This window comes from Halichoeres trimaculatus, unplaced genomic scaffold (assembly GCF_033239565.1).
Source record: "Halichoeres trimaculatus isolate MK-OKI-2021-1 unplaced genomic scaffold, fHalTri1.1 fHalTri1_scaffold_14, whole genome shotgun sequence".
Classification (NCBI taxonomy): domain Eukaryota; kingdom Metazoa; phylum Chordata; class Actinopteri; order Labriformes; family Labridae; genus Halichoeres; species Halichoeres trimaculatus.
Window position 1 is genome coordinate 3,140,051 of NW_027437192.1, and position 25,246 is coordinate 3,165,296.

The 25,246-nt window shown below is 41.8% G+C and overlaps 1 protein-coding gene across 2 annotated transcripts in view; it reads right to left on the minus strand.

Moving 5' to 3' along the window:
• Positions 1 to 24,804, minus strand: part of grin2da (glutamate receptor, ionotropic, N-methyl D-aspartate 2D, a) — a 317,004-nt gene extending 292,200 nt beyond the window's left edge. For both annotated transcript variants that reach the window (XM_074686909.1, XM_074686908.1), the window contains exon 1: positions 24,486 to 24,804. The gene's annotated coding sequence lies outside the window, so the exon portion shown is untranslated. The remainder of the gene's footprint in view (positions 1 to 24,485) is intronic.
• Between the last annotated feature and the right edge of the window lie 442 nt (positions 24,805 to 25,246).

Below are 25,246 nucleotides of genomic sequence, written 5' to 3' on the forward strand. Positions count from 1 at the left end.
AGCCTGTAGCATGTGGAAGCTAACAGCTGCTAGGACCAATGCTCCCCACATGCTGAAGAGAAAAGGGGAGATTGACATGCTAGTGCTCATAAGAAACTGTAACCAATCAAAATCCAGATTGTTTTTAAAAAGACGAAGTTGTTTTGATTTTAAAGGATTTGAAGTGTTCAAAACGCCAAGATTTAGATCTAAGTCAAAGGAACGTTATATTACAGCAAGGGGGATATGTGTTGAGATAAAAGTTTGCTCTGTTTTTTATACGTGTTACCACAGGTGCACTGTTTACACAAGATTTCAGTTGATAGAAGCCTCTGGTATGTGGAAGCTAACAGGTGCTAGGACCAATGTTCCCCACAGGCTCATGAGAAAGAGGAGAGGATGACAAGCTAGTACTGTGGTGTGAGCTAAGAAGAGTCAACATCCACGTCCTCTTGTCATGTACAAAGCTCATAAGAAACTGTAGACAATCAGCATCCAGATCGTTCTTAAAAAGACAAAGCTGTTATGATTTTAAAGGTTTTGAAATGTTCAAAACGCTGAAATTCGGGATCAAGTTAAAGGAATGTTATATTACAACAAGAGAGATATGTGCTGAGTTAAAAGTTTGCTCTGTTTTTCCTATGTGTAACCATGGTTGCATTGTTTACACAAGATTTCAGTTGAAAGCAGCCTGTAGCATGTGGATGCTAACAGGTGCTAGGACCAATGTTCCCCACAGGCTGAAGGGAGAGGACTGGATGACGTACTAGTGCTTTGTACGAGCTCAGAAGAGACAACATCAACCTGACCTTGTCATGTACAAAGCTCAAAAGAAACTGTAAACAATCAGCATCCAAATTGTTTTTAAAAAGACAAAGCTGTTATGATTTTAAAAGGTCTTAAATCTTCAAAATGCCAAGATTCAAAACCAAGTTTAAGGAATGTTATATTGCAACAAGAGAGATATGTGCTGAGATAAATGTTTGCTCTGTTTTCCCTATGTGTAACCATGGTGGCATTGTTTACACAATATTTCAGTTGAAAGCAGCTTGTAGCATGTGGACGCTAACAGGTGCTAGGACCAATGTTCCCCACAGGTTGAAGAGAAAGAGGCAAGGTAAGTGTGCTGGTGCTTATATGAAACTGTAACCAATCAGCATCCAGATTCTTCTTAAAAAATACAAAATTTTTATGACTATGTTTGAGTGTAAGATTTATCTCCAATAAGATGGACGAGCTAGCCGTGCTAACCCAGCAACAAAGGGAATACTAGAGGGCAGAGTAGCATCATGCTATTCACAGACATGGCTAACAGCGCTAACATCAGACACCAACACCACATTGGGAGAGCTTCACCTGCTGTGAGCAGACAGGATCCAGGAGTCAGAGACTGAACAGACTTTTTTTTACACTTATGGTATGATTCTATTTCCCTTTAGGGATAAATAAAGCATTGTCTGGGAAATATCAAGTTTTCACTTTCATAAAGAACTGATAGAAAATATTCATCTTTTTCCACCTTATTCTTATTTTTCAGGACTCTCCAGTGAAACACTCTTGAACTGTGCATGATTTAAAGTTATTTTCCAGCCAAAAACCACCAATTACACCTTTAAAGAAGGGTACAACAAAACACTGAGCCATCTGAATCTGAAAGTTTGCAACAACCTTGCAACTTCCCAACTGATGCAATCCACAAATCTGTCACAGGATCCAAAAGGTTGCTTTACCCTCAGCATGAGCTGTGCTCACTTATTCAAATGATTCAAGCGGCAGTCTCATCTAAAACAGCTCCCTCTGCACTTTGTTTGTAAGATACTGTAAAATACTAAGAATTAAAGCTGCTAAAAGTCACACTTTTTTGAGTTTGAAGCTTCAAAGTTTCAGATCTGTTCCCCTAAAAGCTCCAAAACCCTTCACAAGCAAACAAGAAAGAAAAGAAAAGAAATAACTCACATTTCAGCTCAGAGATCCTCCTCAGCTGCTTGATGGACCTCACACCTGACAGCAGAGGCTCATCAAGCAGAGCTCCGCCCACTTCCTGCTTCTCCTGAGGAAGCTCCTCCTCCTCCTTCAGGGGAGACAGGTGGAGTGCAGCCAGGATTCACAGGAAGGACAAAAGCTCAGAGATTCACTCAGCTAAGGGAGAGGCCAGTGTGAAAACAAAAGGATGAGTTAAAGGGAACTTTTTTCGAACCAGGAAGTGGGATGATAACTCTGGTCTACTTTCCAAACGCGTCACAGATGTTTGAATTCACCCATCCTGGAGAGCTGTTTGCTAAGTGCCACTGAAAAACAGGAGAAGAAGAAGCTGCCTCCTCTTTCAGGACTTCTCCCTGAACCTAAAGTCACCTCCAACTTCATCCTGTCGCTGCCGGTTGTTTCACAAATCCAAACTGCTCTCTGAATACTCTTCATTTAAGGATTACAGCGAAATGTGCTTCACTAAAGGAAACTCTTGAACTGTGGAGAGCGCGGAGAATCAAACAGAAGAGGAGCAGAGCTGAGCGGCGCTGAGCAGGCAGAAGAACAAGTGAAGCTCACCCGGGTTTTCAGGTAAGACCTGCTTCTGTTTTCACTCACCGTCGACCAACCGAACGACGCGGAAACCGGCTGATGCTGCCGAAAGCCTGAGCTGGTAATTAATCCCCCCGACCGGAGAATGAAATGTGTTTCTGGGGGTTTTTGTGTCGTGAAACTGGTGGAGGAAGCAAAGTGAGACAGATGTCGCTCAAACTTTTAAAGTGGGTCTTTAGATTTTCATGAGGCTGGATTTTCATGATGTAGGAGTTGCTGCAGCTGAAACAGGAAGTAGAAATCTTCTCTGATTTGGAGGATTTAGATTACACTTCTTTGATCTCACCTGTGTTTGGGCTTTTGTGCTTTTGGCAAAGTGAGTCACCTGTCTTAGCAGAAACAAACTACTCTGTGCCACCAGTGAAACTTCTCAGTTTGGGCTTTATTTCAAATCTAATTGGTCACTCTTGGGACTGCCTCGGGTTTCCAAGCTGTGATTGGCTTGTGGCCTTGTCAGAGGCGGGATTTATGATATTAGCTTTGTTAACCTTTGTCTTTTGACTTTGAATTTTGACTTTCAACATGTTTTGTAAATGTAGCATCTTAAGGTTAAGAGTGTTAGTAGATGCACTGGAGGTCAAAAAAAGCTGGATTCTAGTAGCGATGTCAGCCTGGGCTATGTTTAGCATTTTGAAGCATACCAGCTTTTTTTTTTTTTTTTTTTTTTCTTAACTTTTTTTTTGTTTTTTAACTTTTTTTTACTTAAATTTTGACACCATTAATTTCACTTCTATAATATGAATATCATCCCCAAACAAAAGTCATCAGCTTCCTTGACAACTGCTAATTGGTATCAGTCTATCTCTATCGACTACTCTGTAAAGAAAGTAATCAGGGCTTGATATTAACACCTGCCAACCTGCCATATGCAGGTGAATTCCAGCTGTGGCCACTCCTACTAGCCACTTCGGCTGGTTGATATTATTTAATTGTAGTTTTCTGAAACTATGACACTACAACTCCCATGAGCACTGCCTCTACACAGTGTTTGCTCATTGGTCCATTCCTGAAGTCTTCTGCTGACGTGACTAATTAGGTGACTGATAACGTGATTTAAAACTTCACTTGCATCTTTTTTGCTCTCTATTGTAAACAGATCCTGGGATTCAAGTCACAAACTAGCGTCAATTCCCGCAATTTTCTAAAAGTGAGGACTTGCAAATGTAGTTTTCCTCTTCATGACACATTTTTTACCGATACCACTTCAATTAATGTATGATTATACTATGGAGTGACTCATAGTCCAAACAGTATGGTACTTAGTTTTTTACTGAAAAATGACTATTGTAAATATGCGTTTCAGCAGACAGCATTTCTTACAGAGGCGTATTGCATTCACTTGAAGAAAAAAAAACAACTCCGGTTTTTCAGAGTAATTTATTTTTCGGCTTGTTTTTTGTGGTAATTAATTTTGTTTTTCTGATTAATATTTTTTATTGGTTTGTTTTTTTGGTTATATTTTTTTCTGTTTTTATGAGTAATTTTTTTTGCGGTAATTAATTTTGTTTTTTACGATCATTATTTTTTTACTGGTTTGTTTTTTGTTATAATTTTTTCTGTTTTTATGAGTAATTTTTTTCCTCCTGTTTTTAGGAGTAATTCTTTTCCCTGAAGTATCAAGCTTTTTCGAAATCCCGCGAGAACCTCAACCTGCTGTTTTTTGTGGTAATTTTTTTCCTCCTGTTTTTAGGAGTAATTTTTTCCCTGAAGTATCAAGATACTTTGAAATCCCGTGAGAACCTCCAGCCTGCAGACGACTCCCGTGGATGTGTGGTGGCTCCTGTGTCCCACACAGATCAGAGATCCTGTTCGGCTCATATATGCCTTATCCTTAACTTTCTTCCGGCTTTCCAATGGAGAAGCAATGCATTTCTTTAATGCCACATCTTCGTCCATTCCTTAAGTATTAAATTGAACAATAGGCTTATATAAAATATAAGGATAAAGTCGAAAACATAACAAGGGTATCATACCCTGTGTGTGGCTAATACCTTACTTTTATTGACCCGGTGCGGACCGGTAGAAAATTAAGGATAAGGCATATAGCCTATGTGCGGGACACAGGAGCCACCACACATCCACGGGAGTGTCTGCAGGTTGGAGGTTCTCACCGGATTCCGAAGTAGCTCGATACTTCATGGAAAGAAGTTACTCCTAAAAACAGGAGGAAAAAAATTACTCATAAAAACAGAAAAAAAACAAAACAAGAAAATAAACCAATAATAAAATATTAATCAGAAAAACTAAATTAATTACCACAAAAAAATTACTCATAAAAACAGAAAAAATTATAACAAAAAACAAACCAATAAAAAGATATAAATCAGAAAAACAAAATTAATTACCACAAAAAACAAACCGAAGAATAAATTACTCTGGAAAACCTGAGTTGTTTTTTTTTTTTTTCTTCAAGTGAATGCAATACGCTACCGTCATTTCTGGCTAAATTTTTTCAGTTTGGTTTTTATCTTTTCAATTAATCTTAAACCTTCACAACTTTCATTAAATGCAATAACAAACCTCAATATTTCTTACTTTGTTTCAGTAGTCTGCATATTTTCATATTTAAGGAGCACAACTGTTTCAGAGCTGAATACCTGTAGTCTGTGGAGCGGGGAGGAGGAGGGGCATGAGCCCCTGCATGAGCTCAGTGGAAGTAGCACATGAAGACAAACAAAACCAAATGCGTTTTTATGGAGAGCTGAGAGAGTCAGGCGGGATCATACAGAGAGCAAAGCAAGCCCCAATGAGCAAATAAATATGACAAAACATTTTTATGTCATCGTGAATGACAGTAGGACAAGGGAGGGGCCCGTCGTGTGCTTTCACATCAGAGCATCCAAAAGTCTACAATAACTCCAGAAATCATAACAGATTTGTCATATTTGTCTGAATACTTATTGAATAAAGCAAGTTGCTAAGCTGCTTCAAGAGCAGCCTCAACCTTGTCTATGAATGTTTCTCCTCTTAAATTTGAAAAATGTTACACAGATTCTCCTCCACAGTGATATCGCGGTCAGAAAACTATTTGGTAGAAGTTTTGGCGGTGTGGGCAGGAGCCACACAGCTTTGAAATGAAATTAGCATCTCGTTAAAGCTCGTCTTAATTCTTGTGTCCCTCTGGGACCTTATTTTCCATATTGGATGGAAAAACTTAATTTCACCTGGAAAATATAAATGTATTATATTTATAAAAAACTGATGGAAAATATTGGCAACACTGAGATAAAGTGTGCCTTCCTGTGCCTCTTAGTATGGAAAACGTATAACCTTAACATCTTCAAAAATCAAGGATAGAAAAATGATGTTTTTAAACTAAATTTATTTTAAGAACAATGCTGTAAACAAAGTTTATTCTGCAGTAAAATCAGCTTTTTTGACTGGATGTGTATATGGTTTCTGCTGTTTCTGCAGCCAGCCTCTAGTGGACGCTTGAGGAACTTCATGGAGATAAATGGAGAAATGTCACATTAAACTTGACCCAGAAAGGGAGTCAAAGTGAACTCTGAGGGTGACATTAATGAAGTTTCACTCTCATTTTTCCATCCCTGTCTCCTTTCAGCACAGTGTGGACATTTAAACCTCACTAACTTTAAAATCTCAGGCTCCATTTGTTCCTGTTTTCAGCTCCGCGCAGTAATTTAACCACAGAAATCTGCAACAATCACATCTGTTATTTGTGTCACCCTGAGCATCTGCGGTGAGCTCTGCGGGTCAGAGATGTTTGCAGTCGTATCGACTCTTTTTAATCTTACGACCGTTAAATGAAAAAGCCAAATCTGCTTATTGATCCAGCTGTAAATTTCACCGCCGTCGCTGACTGCTCGTTTCGCTCCGTCCGTGTCCAGACGGAGACGACTCTATCAGGCAGTGACACAAATCACACGAGCGTTCAGCTTGCCACAGGCTAAATGACGGCTCGGACTCTGAGTTGGACGCAGGAATCAATGCAGCGAGTGCCGTCAGGGGCAGGATCAGAGCCAAGGCTTAAGACCTGAGGACGACTCCCCTCCAGCTATGAGCCACGCTGTGATATACAGTCTCATATACATTCAGAGGGAGCGTCTTAAAGGTCAGAGACAACTTTGAATCAAAATGTTGTCACTAAAGTCTCTGTAAACTTCCCGGTCATTGTGTTTGGCTTTAGTTTTCTCTCTGTTTGTTTTCCACTGCTGAAGTGCGGAGACGACAGCCATGAGGATTTACTGACTGACTGACTGAGTATTCACAGTGAAATTCAGCGTGTAAGACACTTTCTTTGACTTATTTATCATCAAAAAGTTCCTTCAATCCGATCATTTCATGGACGTGAAATGCAGAGAGGTTATCTTTGTGTTTTGGTATTACACTCAGGGAAGCAAGTCGCATATTAGCTTTGATACGGACGGAGCCTTCTGTTCGTTTTCTGCGTTCATTTTTTCCGTTTTTCTGCATGTTTTCATGAAGCTTACAGATACGGACCAAACGGAGCAGTACCACAGGAAACCATGGGGGTAGTGTTGCTGTTACTACCCCATACGTAGCTTTAGTGAGACACAGAGAAGAAATAACAGCAGCAGAACTTTCGCAATATATTTAACAGCCTCACCAACCACGCCATCCTACGAGCTACATAAGCAATACCTCCTCCACAGTCGCCATGTTTGTTTTTGAGTTTGTTGACTCTCTGCTGCCCCCAAGGGGTCGGGAGGTCATCAGATTCATAGTTGGCATTGAATCTTCCGGTTCTTCCACAGTTTTTGCGCTGAGTTAAAAAAGGTTAACAAAAGCATGTTGGGATACATTGGAAGGAGGACTAGTCTAGTAACACCTGTTGTCTTGTCTACAAAGAACAATGTAGAGTTTACATCCAGGTAACCTCTCCCTTAAGAAATGGTCGAGAGTTGTTTTAAGTTTGTTGACCAGGACAGGAAAAGACAAAGAAAGCAGCTTTATGAGCTGGTAGCTGTACATTTGTGAATAAAACCTTTTACTGTTACATACATGAAATGAATTTAACCTTGTTGAATAAGGTTAGCTGTGCTTTTTTTTTTTTTACAAAAATTACCAATTCATTTTGGATGGGCTGCACTGTATTCAGACTTTCATAGGTTTCCGTTCCTCTCAGCCCCTTCAAAGAAAGTCTGCTACAAGCTGGGGAGTCTAAATCACCATAAGTAATATTTCACTCGCAGTATATAAATAGTGTTGAACTGTTAGTGTTGGTGTTAAGTTAAACTTGGATCTGTCTGAGGTTTATTCCAGGCCTCACTGACTGGGGAAGGGTTTCAGGTAAAAGTGTCGTACGTGGACACCAGTAACACCACAAATAGACGAGCAATGCAGGAGTGTCCCACCAGTCAGAGCCACAGAGCCACATCACACATGTGGTCTTACAAACACACTTCCTCTAAGACATAAACAAGATGACATAAAATGAAAATCAATACATTTTCAAAGTGAGATTTATTGTGTTTATGAATTTAAATTTGTACGCGAAGCCGCGTCAAAGACATATTTCTGTTTTTACTGCAGAAGAGACAAAGCTCCATCTATCTATCTGTCTATCTATCTATCTATCTATCTATCTATCTATCTATCTATCTATCTATCCATCCATCCATCCATCCGTCCGTCCGTCTGTCTGTCTGTCCGTCCGTCCGTCTGTCTGTCTGTCTGTCTGTCTGTCTGTCTATCTATCTTTCTATCTATCAATCTATCAATCTTTCTATCTATCTATCCATCTATCCATCTATCTATCTATCTATCTATCTATCTATCTATCTATCTATCTATCTATCTTGATAGATAGATAGATAGATAGATAGATAGATAGATAGATAGATCGATAGATAGATAGATAGATAGATAGATAGATAGATAGATAGATAGATATGAGCCCATAAGTAATTGAGAGGAGCACATGTGGAGAAGAGAAACTGAAACTTAAGTATCAATCTCATCACCCCACAATTGATCAATACTGATCCCAACGTTGGCATCAATATATCAATATTTTAGTTTGATTGGCACACCACTGCTCATAACTATATATGTTTTTTTTTTTAATGAATGGATCAAAAAGCCACACACAGAAAGGCAAAGAGCCACATGCGGCTTTTGAGCCCCAGGTCGGCCACCCCTGGTGTAATAGGTCACCCTTAAAAACAAGAATAAGGGCGTCAAGAGGCAACTGTCTTTGTCCTTTCCTGAAGATTTCTCAAGGCTTTAACTAGAGCCAGGAGCTATAGATGGGTTGTGACTAGGGATGTCCCAATATTACATTTTCACTTCTGACATGATACCGATACTGCAGCAATGAGTATTGGCCGATACTGATATTAATCCAATACGATATCAGCATTAAACATGCATACTTTTATTACTTATTTTGTAGTGTGTCTGTCATGTTAGAAAAGGCTTGATTAAGTGATATCATTCAAACAAAGAACAGTAGATAGCAACAGTAGGTATGAGGAAAAACTGACCCATTTATTATTAACCAAGGGGTAACAGAAACTGCTTCTATCGGACATTTTAAATGCATTCCGATACGATACCGTTTTGTACGATACTTGTTTTTTTGCTGATATTGGACCGATATCCAATATCAATATCAGACTGGGACACCTCTAGTTGTGACTTTAATCAAGTCAGATCTGGTCTCAGACTGGGTCCAGATTTCTTTACAAAAAGACTCAACAAAGTCAGGCGATGATGCTTACGTCGTGCAAACCTGAAGGACGGGCATGAAATGGGATGAAGTGTGAAAGAGGCTGAAGCCTGTGTTTGTTTGTCTGATCTTCATCTCATGGTCCAGATTTAGCCTCATGGATGGCTCTGCTCCACACACACACACACACCTCCCTCTGCTTCCTGTTTTTAGGCTCCTTCTCTTTCCTAACCTTGGTCAGTCAGAAAGCAGCTGGGGGCTGCCTCCTTGCGTGCCTGCACCTCTGCACCAGTCTTTAAGCCGAGGGGGGAGAGCGTTACTCATCCAGTCCACCCCACCAGGCCTGTGCAGGGACCCCAGCCCTCTGTAATTGACTTCATTGCATTCACCACGCCAAAGTCACTGCAGAGAAACCAGCTCCTTCTCCAGAGCGCCTCAGCCCAGGTTTTAGGAGAGGAGGGGGTTCAGGGCTGGGAGCTGAGCTGAGCCGAGCTGACGGGGTGGAGGGAGGAGAGAGCAAACGGAGGGCGAAGACGTGAAGGAGGATGAAACAAGCCGAAGGAGACACAACAATCCTCAGGTGATGCAACACTCCTCCACCCTGCTCTCCTCCTGCTCCTCGCTGCCCTTGTCTCCGAGCGCTACATCAGGTGGGGTTACAGGTGCACAGAACACCCCCTCCTCCTCCTCCTTTCCTCCTCAGCCGGCTGCGTTAATCTGCTGATGTAGATTTGTGGCGACAGCTCGGCCCGGTGAGCCTCTGGTGAGCTCACCCCAATCCCAGAGCGCTCCTCTGGATGTCCTTTTGTTTGTTCCCTCTCCTCCTCCTCCTCCTCCTCCATCCACAGGCTGCCGCCGCTCCTCCGCCGCGATATTCCCTTTGAATATCTGATGCAGTTTGGGTAATCCCATGTGAGGGATTAGCACGACACCTGACCCAGACGGGGAAGAGAAAGTGAAGATGAAGAGCGGCTCCTCCCTGCGCGCAGAGACCGGAAACCTTTGCACCTTTCCCTCTGTGCCGCTCTGATCGCAGACGCAGACGCAGACGCTGAACCTGAATTTATGCTCGCTAAGCTGCAGAAACTCGGCGTTACGTAAGAGTATCATCACTTTCCCATTTTCTGTGGCTGAAAGAGTCGGTGTGCGTTGGTTGAGGAGCATAATGCAGTGTGTAAATGAGATGTCCTGGTTTTAAATCTGCATGTCATTCACTTCTTTCCCCCTAATCCCTCGCGCTCTGTCTGCTGGAAAAGACGCCACAAAGGAGGAAAAGGCTGGAAATTAATGAAGCTTGTTTGGCAGAAAAGCAGCGGCGCCCTAAGAGGAGCGTCTTCGTGAGGGTGCCGATAATCGAAGGTTATCAACCGATAACCGAAAATCAGGTACCGCACCGCCCTGGTTATCACCTGGTTTGATGGATTGCAGCTCGCTCCACGCCAGGTGATGTTACTGAGTGGATATCTGCTGCATGCAGAGATGATGTTTGTGAGCCTTCTCATTTTTAGCTCAAGATTCCTTTAAATTCTGCTGTTTTGTCTTAAATTAAAACTTTAAAGAGGGGGATTTTACTTTTTTTGTCTTAATTTTGTTTTATCCCCACCATAGCTTTATATGCTAGGTGCCATCCTGTTGGTTTTGGCTGCATGTTACAGCAGCTCTCTCTTCTTTGTCCGTGTCTTGTAATTTTTTTGTCTCTTTTTCATAATCTTTGTATTTGGAGTGGATCATTACTTTGTGTGGTTCATTTGCAGGTCATGGATATTTTTACTACTTTTTCTCCTGTGTTTGTCTGGAGATCCTACATGTAACCATGGCTGCATTGTTTACATGTGAAATCAGCTGTTAGCAGCCTGTAGCATGTCAATGCTAACTGGTGCTAGGCCGGATGTTTCCCACAAATTGAAGAGAAGGAGGTGAGGATAAGGACTAAGAAGTGACGACATGGACCTGTCCTTCCATCCATCGTTATTGGGAACGTAAGATCTATCTCCAATAAGATGGACAAGCTAGCCATGCTAACCCAGCAACAGAGGGAATACCAGAAGGCAGAGTAGCATGATGCTATTTGCAGACATGGCTAACAGAGCTAACATCAGACACCAAGGCCACATGTGAAGAGCTTCACCTGCTGTGAGCAGACAGGATCCAGGAGACAGAGACTGAACAGACTGCTGAAGAAGCTCAGTCCTGGACCCTGTGGAGGTGGAGGCTGGCTGACTGGACAATGATGGACAAGCTGTCAGCATCTATTTTCTGATGGAGCTTTTTTGCATTTTCTATACACTTTCTGACTTTTGTTTTCTTGATTGCTGCTGTTACTCCTGCTGAACTTCCCTTCAAGGATAAAAAAAAATGATTTTTTTAGCTACTGTTTCTTTAAGGCTCCCCACTCCCCAAATTCCCCTCCCCTCTGATTGGCCAGCCCTTTGCAGACCTGTTGGGGGTGGGGCTATGGGCAGATCTTGGTGTTGGTTGGTTACTCTTTTTGTGCCTTTTAATTGTGTTTTTAAATTCTTTTCAATGTGGTGTTCTTTCGTCTCGTGTTAGCTGCTATGCAATTAATTTTGTTTTTCTGCACAGCACTTTGGTCAACAGTCTGTTTTTAAAGTGCTTAACAAATAAAGTTGGATTAAATTGGATTGGATATGAGTTTATAGAGGTTTGAAAAATCTGCACACGCTCAGTCTGAACATACAGCGTTGTTACTTTAACCCCATGTTCTAAAATATGGGTAAGCAGGATACCCCCTCTTTAAGTTTTCTCTAACAGTTAATTTATTGTGAATACTCTTTCACTCTCTTTCCATCCCTGATACAGATAAATCTGTGTTGTCAGCATGCTGCAGTGTTTCGGTATTTCAGTTGGTTAAAATTGGGAGTAATTCATATTTTAAAGATACTTGTTTGGACTTTGCACACACAGAATTTGTGCATTCTGGGAGAATCTGGGTGGAGCTAGGTGACTAAAACTAATATATATGTTTGTTTGTTTTTTCTTTCAAGAGTCTAATCTCTTCTTGACTTTACCTCCTGACGTATTTTAAAATCCCCGAAAAAAAAAAAACGAGAATGGTAGCTGTCAACCATCGTTAAACGTGGCGTAAAACCTCATTTTTATCCTCGCATAACTAACGAAAATGAAAAATTTAAGAAAAAAGAGGACTTGAATACAAGAGAGCCAAATGATATCTTCAAATCACCACAACAATTAGACGTGAGAAACATTTCTACCAGGTGTATTCATTCTTTACAGTTTGACCACAGCCCATCTGGAATGACTGGGGAGATAGATTTTTTGACCTATACTGCAGCCAGCCACCAGGGGGAGCAGTTTTTGTGGCGACCTCACTTCGAACTGATATCAGATATCTAAAAAAACTTGATTTTAGAATAACATCGGCAGATCCCATGTGATGACAACGACAGCTTTTGCTAGAGATCTGATCTTCCCGCTTTAAACACACGATGTCATCTCTGCTGTTAGTCAGAGCATGAACACAGTAGGAGAGTTTTCCGTACCAGGGGTTTTCTCCGTGTCATGTTTTGTGCTCTCAAAGTGGAACAGGAGAAGCTTAAAGACCTTCTTCAGCAGAGCTGGTGTCGAGCACAGGAAGACGCCAGATATCTCGCAGCTTAAACAGACCGCCAAATTGGCGAGTAGTTGTGCAAATGACTTTTGTCGAGTGTGAAATCGCTGCGGCTGGAGTTTCCTTCCCGATGCTCTGTTTACACCGCGCTGTGAGAGAAAGTGTTGAGGAAATCAAAAGTCAAGCCTCAACCGGCTCGGACGATTTCACCTCGGTCTGCGGAGGAGGACGAGGATCAGACGAGGTGAAAACTCCTCGAGATCTTTCGTTTCATCGTTCGTCGCTCGGCTGGCGGCTCACACACTCTGCTGGCTACATTCCACCTGTCCTCTGACACCTTCTCTTGTCTCCTTTCCTTTCTCCACACCTCCTTGTGCTCATTTCACCCCATCCCCCTCTCCTTCCTCCTGATCTGACACCGTAGGCGGCTGATCCTCTTAGTTTTCCCTTCACACAGCTGACACAGGCCGGGCGCTGCATCAGATATGCTGAAGGAGAGTGTGTGTGTGTGAGGGTGGGACACAGAGGGGAGGAGGAGGAGGAGGAGGAGGGTGTAGTCTTGTCCAAGCGTGATGAAGCACACCTCGGGATGAACGGGAGTCCATTCATCTCCTCGTCCTCGGCGTCCATTCACAGAGGCCGATGGAGCGTGCAGATAAAAAAAAGAAAGGTGCTGATATGAATGGCCTGAATGAGGAGGAATGATGAAGAGGAGCAGGAGAGATGAATAAAAGAGGAGGTGTGGAAGAGGAGAAGAAGATGGACAAAGAGGAAGGGAAACTATGCAAAGAGAGGAAGGTGAAAGGAGGGATTTATGAGAGCAGGAAGCGAGGCAAGGAAGGACGAAGAAAGAGATAAATGAGGAAGCAAAAGAAGAAAATGGAGGTGGAGATTTAAGAGAAGAGGAAGAAGGAAGCAGAGGAGGAGGTGGAGGAGAAGTCCCAGGAGAGATTTCAGATGAAAAGGGCAGAAAAGGACAAGAAGCGAGGTGAAGAGGACGGAAGAAATGAAGGATGAAAGGGCAGTGGGACGTGTAATCAGAGGCCGAGAGGAAAGGAGGTAATCAGGAAGAGGAGGAGGAAAGAAAGGGTGGAGGAGTGGACGAAGGAAAGATGGAGTGAAAAGGAAAGGAGTCTGAATAAGGAGAGAGCTGAGTGATGAACGAGGACGTGGAAAAGGACTCAGAGCATTCAGAGAGAAGAGTTAAAAAACAAAGAAGGAGGGAAGGAAAGGAGGTAGGGCACACGAAGGAGTAAAAAACTGTTCATGTGTTTTTGTTACATGGAAGCAACACAACGTCCAAACAAAAACAAACAAAACAAAACAAGACAAAGTAATTACAGTGATAATAAGAACAGAAGCGGTGAGAATTGCAAATTGTATCAGAATATATGAGAAATAGTACAATTGAATTCAATAAGAAGTTAATATTTAAAAATTAAATAATAATGAAAGAGGAAATCTGTAGAAAGTCGAAAATTTAAAGAGGTAAAGTGAGAAAGGAAATGGAAACCATAAAGGGAAGGAAAGAGGAAGAAAAAGGAAGGGAGTGGTGCCACAGAAAAAGGAGCAGAACAAGAGAATAAGGAAAAACAGAAAAGAACAAAAATGGTGAGAAAGTTAAAGGAATAAAAGAAAAAAAGGAAGGGGAGGATGACGAAACAACGAAACAGGAAAAGTCAGGGAAAAGAGGAGTGGGGCGGGGAAGAAGACGACCAAAAATTGTAAATGAAAAAAGGAAGAAATTACATCACAGAGGTGTAATCGCTAAAAAACGTTTTTAAATATCTGATCTAATTTCTAGTTTTAAATAAATAAAAATGTACCTGGAAAATCCTGAAAAATGTCTAAACTCAAGATTTCACGAGTCAAAATTAAGGCCTGGATGGAAAAAAAACTGCCAACTCATTCAGAGAAATGGTTTCATTCTCATTCCACCAAACATGACAGTTACACTGATATTCTAGACAACAGGAAAGAGTAAATGGAAAGCAAAAAAAAAGAAGTAAATAAAGGGTAAAGTCACAGATGTAAAAGGGGAGGATAAGAGATAAAAGAAGAGAAAGAAACAGGGAACTAAAGTTACACAAGGATAGGATGAAAGAGAACACGAAAGCACAAAAGTAAGAAACAGAAAAAAAAACAGGAAAAGGTAAAAATAAAGGAAATCAAAAAAGGAGGAAATGATTCGAAAATAAGAACTTTAAATTAAGATTAATTGTCTTATTTATCTTCAGAAATTGTCTAATCAGACTTAACATTAGCCAAATGTTCCTGACAAATCCTGAAAATGTCTGAATTCAAGGTACTGTAAGAAAAAATAAAGGTCAGGGTCACAAAAATGTTCTGAAAGAAATCAGAAAAAGCGGAGTGGAAGAAGGAAAAGATGGAAAAAAGTGAGAAAAGAAAGAGAAAAAACAGTGTGAAATGAAAGAAAAAAAAAAGAAGTCAAAGGACTTGTAAGACCAAATTTATAATTTCTAAAAACAAACAAAAAAAGGCGCAAAGAAAAGCAGAGAAAAAGAAAAAAATATTTATTTATTCATTTAATCTATTTGTTTATTTTAATTTATTTATTTTATTATTTTTATTTAATTATATGTTCATATTAATTTATTTATCCATTTATTTATCCATTTATTTATTTATTCTTTTTAATTTATTTATCTTTATTAATCAATTTATTCATTTATTTATTTATTTTGATTTATTTATTTTGATTTATTTGTTTGATTTATTTGTTTTATTTATTTTTTAAATTATTTAAGTCAAATTATTTATTTTAATTCATTTATTTTTATTTTCATTTAATTAATTTATTAATTTTTTTGTTTGTTTTGAAGGGGGCATATCAAAATAAAGGTTTGTGAAGACAAAGGAGATGAAAACCAAAATGACAAAACAGGTTGAGGAGAAGGAAAAGAAGAAAAAAGAAGAAAAAATGCATCAAGTGGTTAAAAAAAGAAAGAAGGGATGAAAAGATGCAGCAGAGTCATTAAAAGAGGGACAGACAGGGCAAGAAAAGAAATGAAATGAAAGCCATGGAGAAGGACACATGAGATGTTGCGGGGTTTAAGGAGGAAAATAAAAGTGTAAATGAAAGAAAAATAGATGAAGGAAGGAGAGAAAGGAAAGGAGAAAGTGAAGGAAAGGAAACAAGGGAGGAGTAAATAAAATGAAAGCTGAAAAAAGTCCAGAAGGTTCCTGAAAAAAAACGACCCAAAATGGCTGAACTCATTCAGGCTGCTGCAGCCTTTCAATGGGTATGATGTCACTCTTACACACACACAGATACACACACACACACACACACACACACACACACACACACACACACACACACACACACACACACTCTTCTCAAAGGGAGAGTGTGTTTCAACAACACTCGGGGATTATGTGAATGAAATGAAGTATCAGACGGCTTAGTGTCACAATTAAAAAGTGTGCGATTGTAGCAGAGAGGTCTGTGTGTGTGTCTCCTTCACCTCTGAGCTGTGCTGTGCTGTGGAAAGTGATGTGTTTAAACACACACTCCCTTGATTCCTTCCCTCCCTCCCTTCCCTCCTCTGTGGTGTGCCCCCTCATTAGACACACGGACACGCGGCTAACAACATCAAAACGGCGTCAAAGAGGCAGAAAAGCTGCCGCACATCAAGGACGCTGCATCTCCAGTGGTGGGCTAACAAGCCGAGCAGATGCTGCTGAACCCTGTCGCTAAAATCCACGCTCCAATCTGTCCACGCCATCGGGTATGAGGAGCCGAGGGCAGCGCTGTAAAGGAAAATCACGTAGCACAAGAGCTTGATTCTTACAAATCTGGAACTTTTATTTTTCACCAGGTTTGACCACACTTTACTTACTGTGATCTGGGAATAAACATCAATCTCAATCTTGTGCGTTTCATGACAGTATCTGTCCCCATAACTGAGGTAACAACTTCCTGGGGAATAAAAAATTTCCCAGTGAGGGTCAGGATTTTGACTTTGCATGATGTGACCTGTGCAAACTGTGCTAAAAAGTGCTCAAAACTGCAGTTCCTCAAGTGTCCACTTGAGTGCAGCTACAGAAACACAGGAAACCACATACACACACATTCTAAAAAGCAAAAATTTGCCAAAATCAACAAGTTTCTACAAGTTTTGTCCATATAAGGGCTGACTTGACTGACAGGTGGGCACCTGTAGCTGTCGGCAAAGAGAACAGATAGGAGAAAACTGAGAAAACATACTTTTTGGACTATGGTGACACATTTTCAGTTCAGGCGTGAGCTGCCTGAAGTTTTCCGACTGAGGGGCTTCTGATGACAAAAAGTAGTGTTGTTTTGTTCTTTATTTCTCGAGTCAAATCTCTTCTTGGTCTTCCCTCTCGACATATTTTACTAATCCAGAGAAATACTACACAAGAACAGCAACTGCCAATCATCATTAACATTTTTAGTAGGGATGTCCGGATATTACATTTTCATTTTCGATACGATACTGATACTGCAGCATTGAGTATTGGCTGATACCGATATTAATCCGATACAATATCAGCATTAAACATACATACTTTCATTACTTATTTTGTAGTATGTCTGTCATGTTAGAAAAGGCTTGATTAAGTGATATTATTCAAACAAAGAACAGTAGTCAGCAACAGTAGGTATGAGGAAAAACTGACCTAATGGGTAAAAGAAACTGCTTATATCAGAGATTTTAGACGCATTCCAATACGATACTGATACTTGTTTTTTTGCTGATATGGGACCAATATCCAACATCAATATCAGACTGGGACACCTCTAATTTTTAGTGTCTAATAACTAATGAAAACGAAACCCTTTAGAAAAGGGGACCTGAACACAAGGCAGCCAAATAATATCTTCAAATCACCACAGCAATGGGATGACAGAAACATTTCTACCTGGTGTGTGTATTTTTTAAAGTTTGACCACAGCCCATCTGGAATGACTGGAGAGATGAATATTTTGACCTATACTGCAGCCAGTCACAAGGGGGAGCAGTTTTTGTGGCAACCTCACTTCGTGCCTACTGAGAAGACGTCCATTTTTTTTCACAGTCCAAGCGAAAGTGAAAAGTAGAGCCTGAAAGAGAATCAGAAGATGCTGGTGAACACAGTGATGTGTTTTTCATGTCTGTAGAGCCAGAAATGTTGGCAGGACAGCGAGCTAAAAATGTAGCTACAGATGGAGCTGAGGCGAAGATGTAGGTCGGAAATAACATTACAGCAGGTTATGGAAAAAAGAGGTTTTGTCCAACATTTGTGCATTTTTTTGGCCCAACAGTCAAATATTTTGCTAAGATACTCCCTTTGTTGGCAGCAGGAGAAGCCAGAGAACATTTTGATATTTTTTTTAATGTTTCTAGATAGATAAGATTCTGGGACTTCTGACTGTTTGAGAAAGTTGTAACGTCCCATCAGCTCCTTCACTCTGGAATCTGATGTCACACACTGCAAGAGCAGCGATTTTTGTGAAAGATTGTGAAAGTTTGTGTTGCTTAAACAGTAAAATCACAAAACTGTCAAAGATATCTAAAAGTAACACTGAACATGAATAGTTGAAAGATTTGTGAACATTTTAAAGCAAAAATGGAGTCTGTAAGTGGAAGTAAGCTGAAGTTTAAGCATCTCAAAGCTGGGGGAGATTTAGGCGGGAGAGCTAAGGTTTCCCATTCAATTTAATGGGGGAGATTTTATCAGAAAAAGCTGAAAAAATCAAAAAGTTTAAGGCTTAGGGTTGAGAAAAGTCATAGAAATCATCTCCTTGATGAGCTGGATAGTTTCAAATTTGAATAGTGAAGATCGGACAACATTTGAAGGAGTAGTGAGCCGAAAAACATGCATAAGGATAAGAAGACAGAATAAAGTTGGATAACAAGCGCTTTATCCTTATTGCTTAATAAGCAGCAGCTCGTTGACACACGTCCCTCACCGCTAGAAGAGGAGATTTCAAGGATATGACATCACCTCATGACCTTTGTTCTTTTATCTCCTGATATCACATTTTAGACCAGCCATAAGATATTTCACCTGATCTCCTGCCTACCTGCTCGAAATTTCCTGCTCACTGATGTCAGAGGTGCAACTTGCAGAAAGTCTGTCAAACTTTCAGGAGTTTCGTGCACGTGTGTGAATCCAGCTTCACTCAGGAGGTGTTATTATGCAAATGTGGAGTGTGTAGAGTGTTAACACTCCGACTCCCTGCGAGGAAACATTCGGCTCACCCCCAGTGGGAGCCGTGAACTCAGAGCCTACAGGTGGAGTCAGAGCGAGGGAAGGAGGCGGAGGAGGAGGAGGGTGGTTTTTAAAACGCTGACAGCAGCAGCTGCTCTCGTAAAGTATAGATCGAGTAATCTGTTCAACAATCTCATCTTCCCGTGTTTATGTGCATATATAACCGTGCGTGTCCCACATCGTTAGCGTCTCACCGTGAGGAGCTGAACTCTGCTTTAAAGTTTTCCCTACCTCTCAGTTCATCTTCACAGAATAAACCCTCCTGTCTGACGTTTACTGTAAATCTTTACACGCGGCTGCAGCAGCGTTGTAAAATAAAAAAAGAAGCATGAATAATGTACGATGGATGACGGTGCTAATTTGTTTCTGCTGAACTCTGAAGCTCTGAGGCGTGGACCGGCTGCCGTCATCCTGCAGTTTCAGCTTGGAGTTGTCAGTTTCAGTCTGGGGTGTGATTTGTTTCTGTCTCCTCTCTGTCAGGACTCTAATTTCCCTGCTTTCTTTTCTTTTAACCTTTTTTTTTTGTAATCTGTGTGCTGGCACTCACTGCATCTATAAAATCCCACGGCGAGCACACAGTTCTGACTCATCGTAAGCATCCGATGACCGTGGATGTAAAAATGAGGAAATAACCCAATCAATGGATTAATTATCTTTTTAAAGGACATAAAACCAGCACGAGCCTCCAGAAGAGCTCCTGTAATCCTTCACCGGCAGCAGCCATTCACAAAACGTGGTCATGTTGGCGTAAGCAGGAAAGGCCTCAGTGTATGACTCAGTTTCACCCCCTGAGGCGCTCTGAACGAGCTGTTCCTCACTCTGAACTCCACTAACACTGCTCTCCTAAACTACACACTCACACTGTCAGGTGATTTAAGGTGGTTTAAGGTGGATGTGTGGAGTTGGGATGAGCCGTCAAACTTTAAGACATCTGGGAGTGACGGACTGGAAACAACCAAATTTGGTTCTTCTGGTGAAACGGACGCACTCGACTAATTTTTGACAGCAGTGACAGAGTGAAAGTGAAAGTAATGAAAGCAGATCTTCGGTGAATGTTGTAAAACTCATGTAACACCTGACAAAACCTGGGAAATGTATATTTTCTTTCTGTTCCCTGGAGAAAAAGAAGACGCTAAACAATTTCCTGTCCTCAGTCGTCACAACTTGCTCGTTCTTATGGACCCCTGCGTCCTCTCACAGTCAAAAGTGTTGGAATAATTGTCTAATCTAATATCCACCACACAGTGAAATCAGTCTTTTAAAATTTATGCCTGTTTGTGGAGAGAAACATTCCTAGCCCTATTCCAAACCTGGTCCTGGCTCGCCACTTTTATGATAGATTTATCTGAGGTTGAAGAAGCTGTGAAGAGTTTGAAAGTGATCTCGAAAAGGTCTCCTTCCTAGAAATCTGCCTGATCCTAATCCACACTTTAAAATGAGATTATCAGCTTCGGCATATTTCAAAATGCTACTTCCTGGCTTCCTGATCAGGTCAGCACGTCTAGATCCCTATGACAACACCTGATGGCTGATGAAGTTTCGATTTCTTTAAGATTTCTGTGATTAATTTTGTAGTGATGGTGGACACTGGAGCCTAACTGTCAGACAGAAAAAGGACAAAAGAGCAGAAGAAAGAGAAACAGGAGAGAGATAGAGCACGAGCTAAAGGCTAAAAGGGCTAAACTGTTTGTGCTAATGTTGATTCAACCCACAGTCAGCAGTTATTCTGCAGTGGTCTGTTCAAACTTGAGAGTCTATCAATAAAATGAAGAGTGGGGTTATGTTAGACTTGGTTATGCAGCTGTCCAATATTTTAGTATTCGAGTATTCTACGGGAAACTCCATCGATTAATCGAGTAATCGGATAAAACACATTTTTGTCTAGTTAAAAAGCAGATATTTTTCAAATGAAAAGTTGTTTCAAACAAGTGACTTTGGGTGATGATTTTTTTAATTCAATGTAATCTGACTACAAATGAGTCATTCGAACCAGGAATCAAACCGGACCACTTCAAAAAGTGGGTCTCAGTCTGGTTGTTTGGTCTGCACCAGGGCTCGTTTGTGTCTATTCACACCTGCATGAAAAGTCCGCACCAGCGTGGGAAACGAACCCTGGTCCATTTAAAGTGGACCAAACAGTCCAGGTCTGAATACGCCCTTAGTAAGAGTTACGGCTTCACGACAGTGGGTGAAGGTGCTCATGGGAAACAGACCCATCACATCAGTATTGGGTCAGTCCATCAAAGACCATATCTAAACATCAGAGCAACGTGTAAAATAGGTACAAATTTTGACCTCTAAATCCGACCTTTTTTGGACATTGTACTGATGTTCAGCATTTGGACTTCATTTGCAGACCAAATCTCGACATCAATGAGACGTTCAAAATTGATCCAAACATTCAGACGTCATTAGTAGACCTTTATTAGACGTTAATCTGACCTCCAAACGACATCCGAAAAAGACGTAATAAAAACTTTACTTCTGCACCTTCAGGAGACCTCATTTGGACGCCAAATATTACATTTAATTTACGTCATTTCAACGTTGCATTGCGCAGTACCAGTTCCAGCCACAGGTGTCACTGCAGTCAACGCAGCCATTGATCGTCCTCACAGAGACTTTGATCATGATTGTATCAAAGTATCTGGATTTTTTTGTTTCATGATTTTAAATTGCAACTTTTAAAAAAAAAAAATATTTTATTTATTTATTATTTATTTATTTATTTATTTTGTGGGGGGGGGGGTTAAATAAAGAAGCTTAGCTAAAAACGTCAGCTTTTGAGGAGTTTGACTTACTCCAAGAAGTGATCAGGCCGACACGCTGCGCTGACTGTAGGTTGAGCCCTTAGCTGTAAATTGTTCAGTGAACTCTTACAGACGTGTCTCCAGTTTTGCCGCTGACCTCCATGCCACCTACTGCCACAGTGACACCCAGTGGCAAAACATGACTACGGCTCTTTCATTAAAGTCTTTTTTTTTTTCAAATCAAGTCCTTAATTTTAGTCTTTGTTTTGACACTGGGTTGGAAAAAAGTTGAGATGTCAGAACCTTGAATAAATCTTAAAAATTGACTCATGTGATGTTCATTTTTGGGAAAATATGGCTCCAGAAAAAAACTAAAGACATCACTATCATCATCATTCGACTTTTTTTGACACACTCTTCCACTCTTCTGTTAAAAATCAAACTAAATATCTGAAATGTTGAAGAATAAAATTTAAACTGAATCGGCATCCAAACAAAATCATGAAAGAACCAAATCGGGAGAGAGGTGTATCGGCCCAGCTCTTGTTGATTGTGACAGTTTTTGTGCTTTCTCTTGGTTTTTGGATCATTTTTGGGATAAAAACTCTCAGCTTTCCCTGGAAACACTTTCAAAACCAGAAAAACTTTAGCTTCAGTTCATGAGGCACTTTCCAAGTAAGCTTAACAAGCGCCATCAAGTGGAAAGTTTTGAAGGATGTCTAGTGGAGGGTTGTCCTTGTTTCCAGTCTGCTAACCCCCTATCTCAACTCCATACAAATGTAAACTTTGAAAATTGAACACAGCAGAGTGGAAGAAAATAAATCAACCAGGCTGAGATCTTAAAAAAACTCTTAATCCAAAAAGCAAAGGAAGTACAGTCAGCCCAGATTGTGAATCTGAGCGTCAGCCAATCACATTCAGGATTCAAAGGTGGGGCACAGCCCCCCTGCTACCCCTCTGGTTCCGCCCCTGGTGCAAAGATAGATTTAGGGTCAACAGTTTAACTTTAAGATCAGCGTGTACCACTTCATCAGACACCACTTTCCCTGCTGTCAGAGCCCCGTGTGGCTCACAGCTTCTGATCTTCATAAAAGAAAGCATCGCTCCTCATCCTCGTCCAAGAACGGCTGCGAGAACGCCCAGAGAGTCGGCTGGAGGTGGCTGTAAAAGGTGAATATGAGGTAAACCTTGTAACGTTTGAGGGTCTCAGCCCCGGAGCCAATATCTTTATCCGTCCCACTTTGTCCGGCTTAAGTATCAAAAGGGAGATAAACGCTCGCATCGAGCCAAACAGTCCTCCGGCCTCGGAGTCAGCATCATGAAAACTCTGCTGCCTCAGCACTCCATCGCCTCAAAATGGAGGAAGCAGGGAAACAGTGCAGCCAAGATGTTTTTTATCAGACTACTACAAGGGGCAGGAGGTCTCACAAACACGTCCAACACGTCAATCAAGACCGAGGGGAGACTGTCGGCATGGTTACACACAGGAAACAAGGGGAGGATGAGGGAAATGTCAGCCTGGGTTTTAGAGACGGTGGAAGTCAGATTGAGCAGGTGGGATGTGAGTTTGATGCTTTCAGGCCAAGAAACAGGAAATAAAAGCTCTAATGTCCATAATCCCACAGTGAGCGTGAGGAACACACACTCACACACTCACACACTCACACAGGCGGCTGTGGAGACCGGAGAGACACTGCATGACTGGAAATTTAATCCAAACTGTTGAATCACACACACACACACAGGAGTGAAAGTACAGCGTCATCTGTGCAGGGAGAGCTGATTTTCACCAGGTTTTGAGGAATCGTGAGTGTGTGCGTGTCTGTGTGTGTGTGTGTAAGTGTCTGTGTGTGTGGAGGGAGATGGGGTGCACGCTCCAAGCTCTGAATCCCAATTTCCCCTGTCTGTCCTGGGGAGTGATCTTCACACACAGCCTGCTGCTTTCTCGCTGGTGCACCAGCTGCTGTCACGCACACACACTCACAAACACACACACACATACACACACACACACACACACACACACACACACACTGATCCCGGGTCTGATAGCTGCCCTAAAGCAAATAATACAGAGAGGAGCAGGGAGGAGATGTGAGCCCCTCGGTGCGGTCAAGACAGCCGCTGGAGAGGGCACAGCGCACATATGCGCAACAACCGGTTGCAGAATGCAAATGCGTGCACGGTGCGGGCGCGTGGACGCACGTATGCGGCTTTTTCCAGACATTTCCCATCAGAACTACAGCTCCCCTGCAAGTTCTGCTCCTGACTCCACTTGTGAAGGAAAGAGAGGAAGAAGAAGAGGAAGAAGAAGAAGAAGAGGAGGAGTAGGGAGATGGAGGGATTGCGCACCGGTCCGTGCATCATGTGTGTGCGCGTCTGCGTGAAAAAATACACAGCCATACACAGCCATACAGACGCGCACGCGCATCAATGACAGAGGGGTCAAAGCCTCGCGCACCGGCCGGTGTGTCCTATCCGTCACATGAGGCGCGTGCCGGGGAGAGCGGTCCGGGCTGCACATACAGTACATGCACATCCGCGCACATCCACGCAGCCCGCGGAAATGCAGCAGCGGCAGCAGCCCGGGATGTGAAGGGCACAGCCGGGGACAGTTAGTCTGAGACACGCCGCAACATGTTCACCTTCAGGAGGAGACACAGGGAGCAGGAATAAGACAGGGAAAGGTTTCACTCACTGTGTTCAGGAGCCCGACTCTCTTCTTCTTCTTCTTCTTCTGCTCTTTTTGCTCTCCGCGTCTTCTCTCCGTGCACCACAATCCATCCGTCCATCCCTCCGCTGGACATTTCCTGCGGCATAGAGCCTGATCGATTTTACTGTTGCGGGATAATGTCCTCGGGATGTAACGCAAACATGTCACCCTCCCCACCTCCGGCTGAACGCAGAGAATCAGGCGCGCACAGTTTGGACCTTTTCCTCCACTCGGCGAGGCTACATGTTGCTGACTGCTTCCTCTCTCCCCTTCTCACTCACTCTGCTCCCGTTATTTTGTTAAAATTCAGTATGTACGCTCTGTCACCTAGCAACGTGTCTCTATACCTCCCTCCCTCCCTCCTCTTGCCTCACTCCCTCCATCCTTCCCTCCCTCTCCTCATCACTTCCTTGCGACACGTGTTGAATGCTAAACTAAGTTGTGGGATGATTTTTTTTTTCTGTCCTTATCGAAACATTTCTTCCTTCTTCTCCTCCATCACTCCCTCCTCTCCTCTCCTCTTTTCATCTCCATCCTCTTCTGTCAACCCTCTCAGATTTCTGACAGCTCATGTCAACATTTTAGCTCCCCAAAGCCTCCAGTGAAGAGATGAGTCAAGCAGCAGTGATAACATTATTAAATCTGGAGGAGGAAAGCCTTCAGTCATGCCACATGCTCTCTGCGCTCACGCCGAGCAGTATGGATGGAGTTAGAGATGAAATAATTAGAAGCACTGTCTCTGTTGA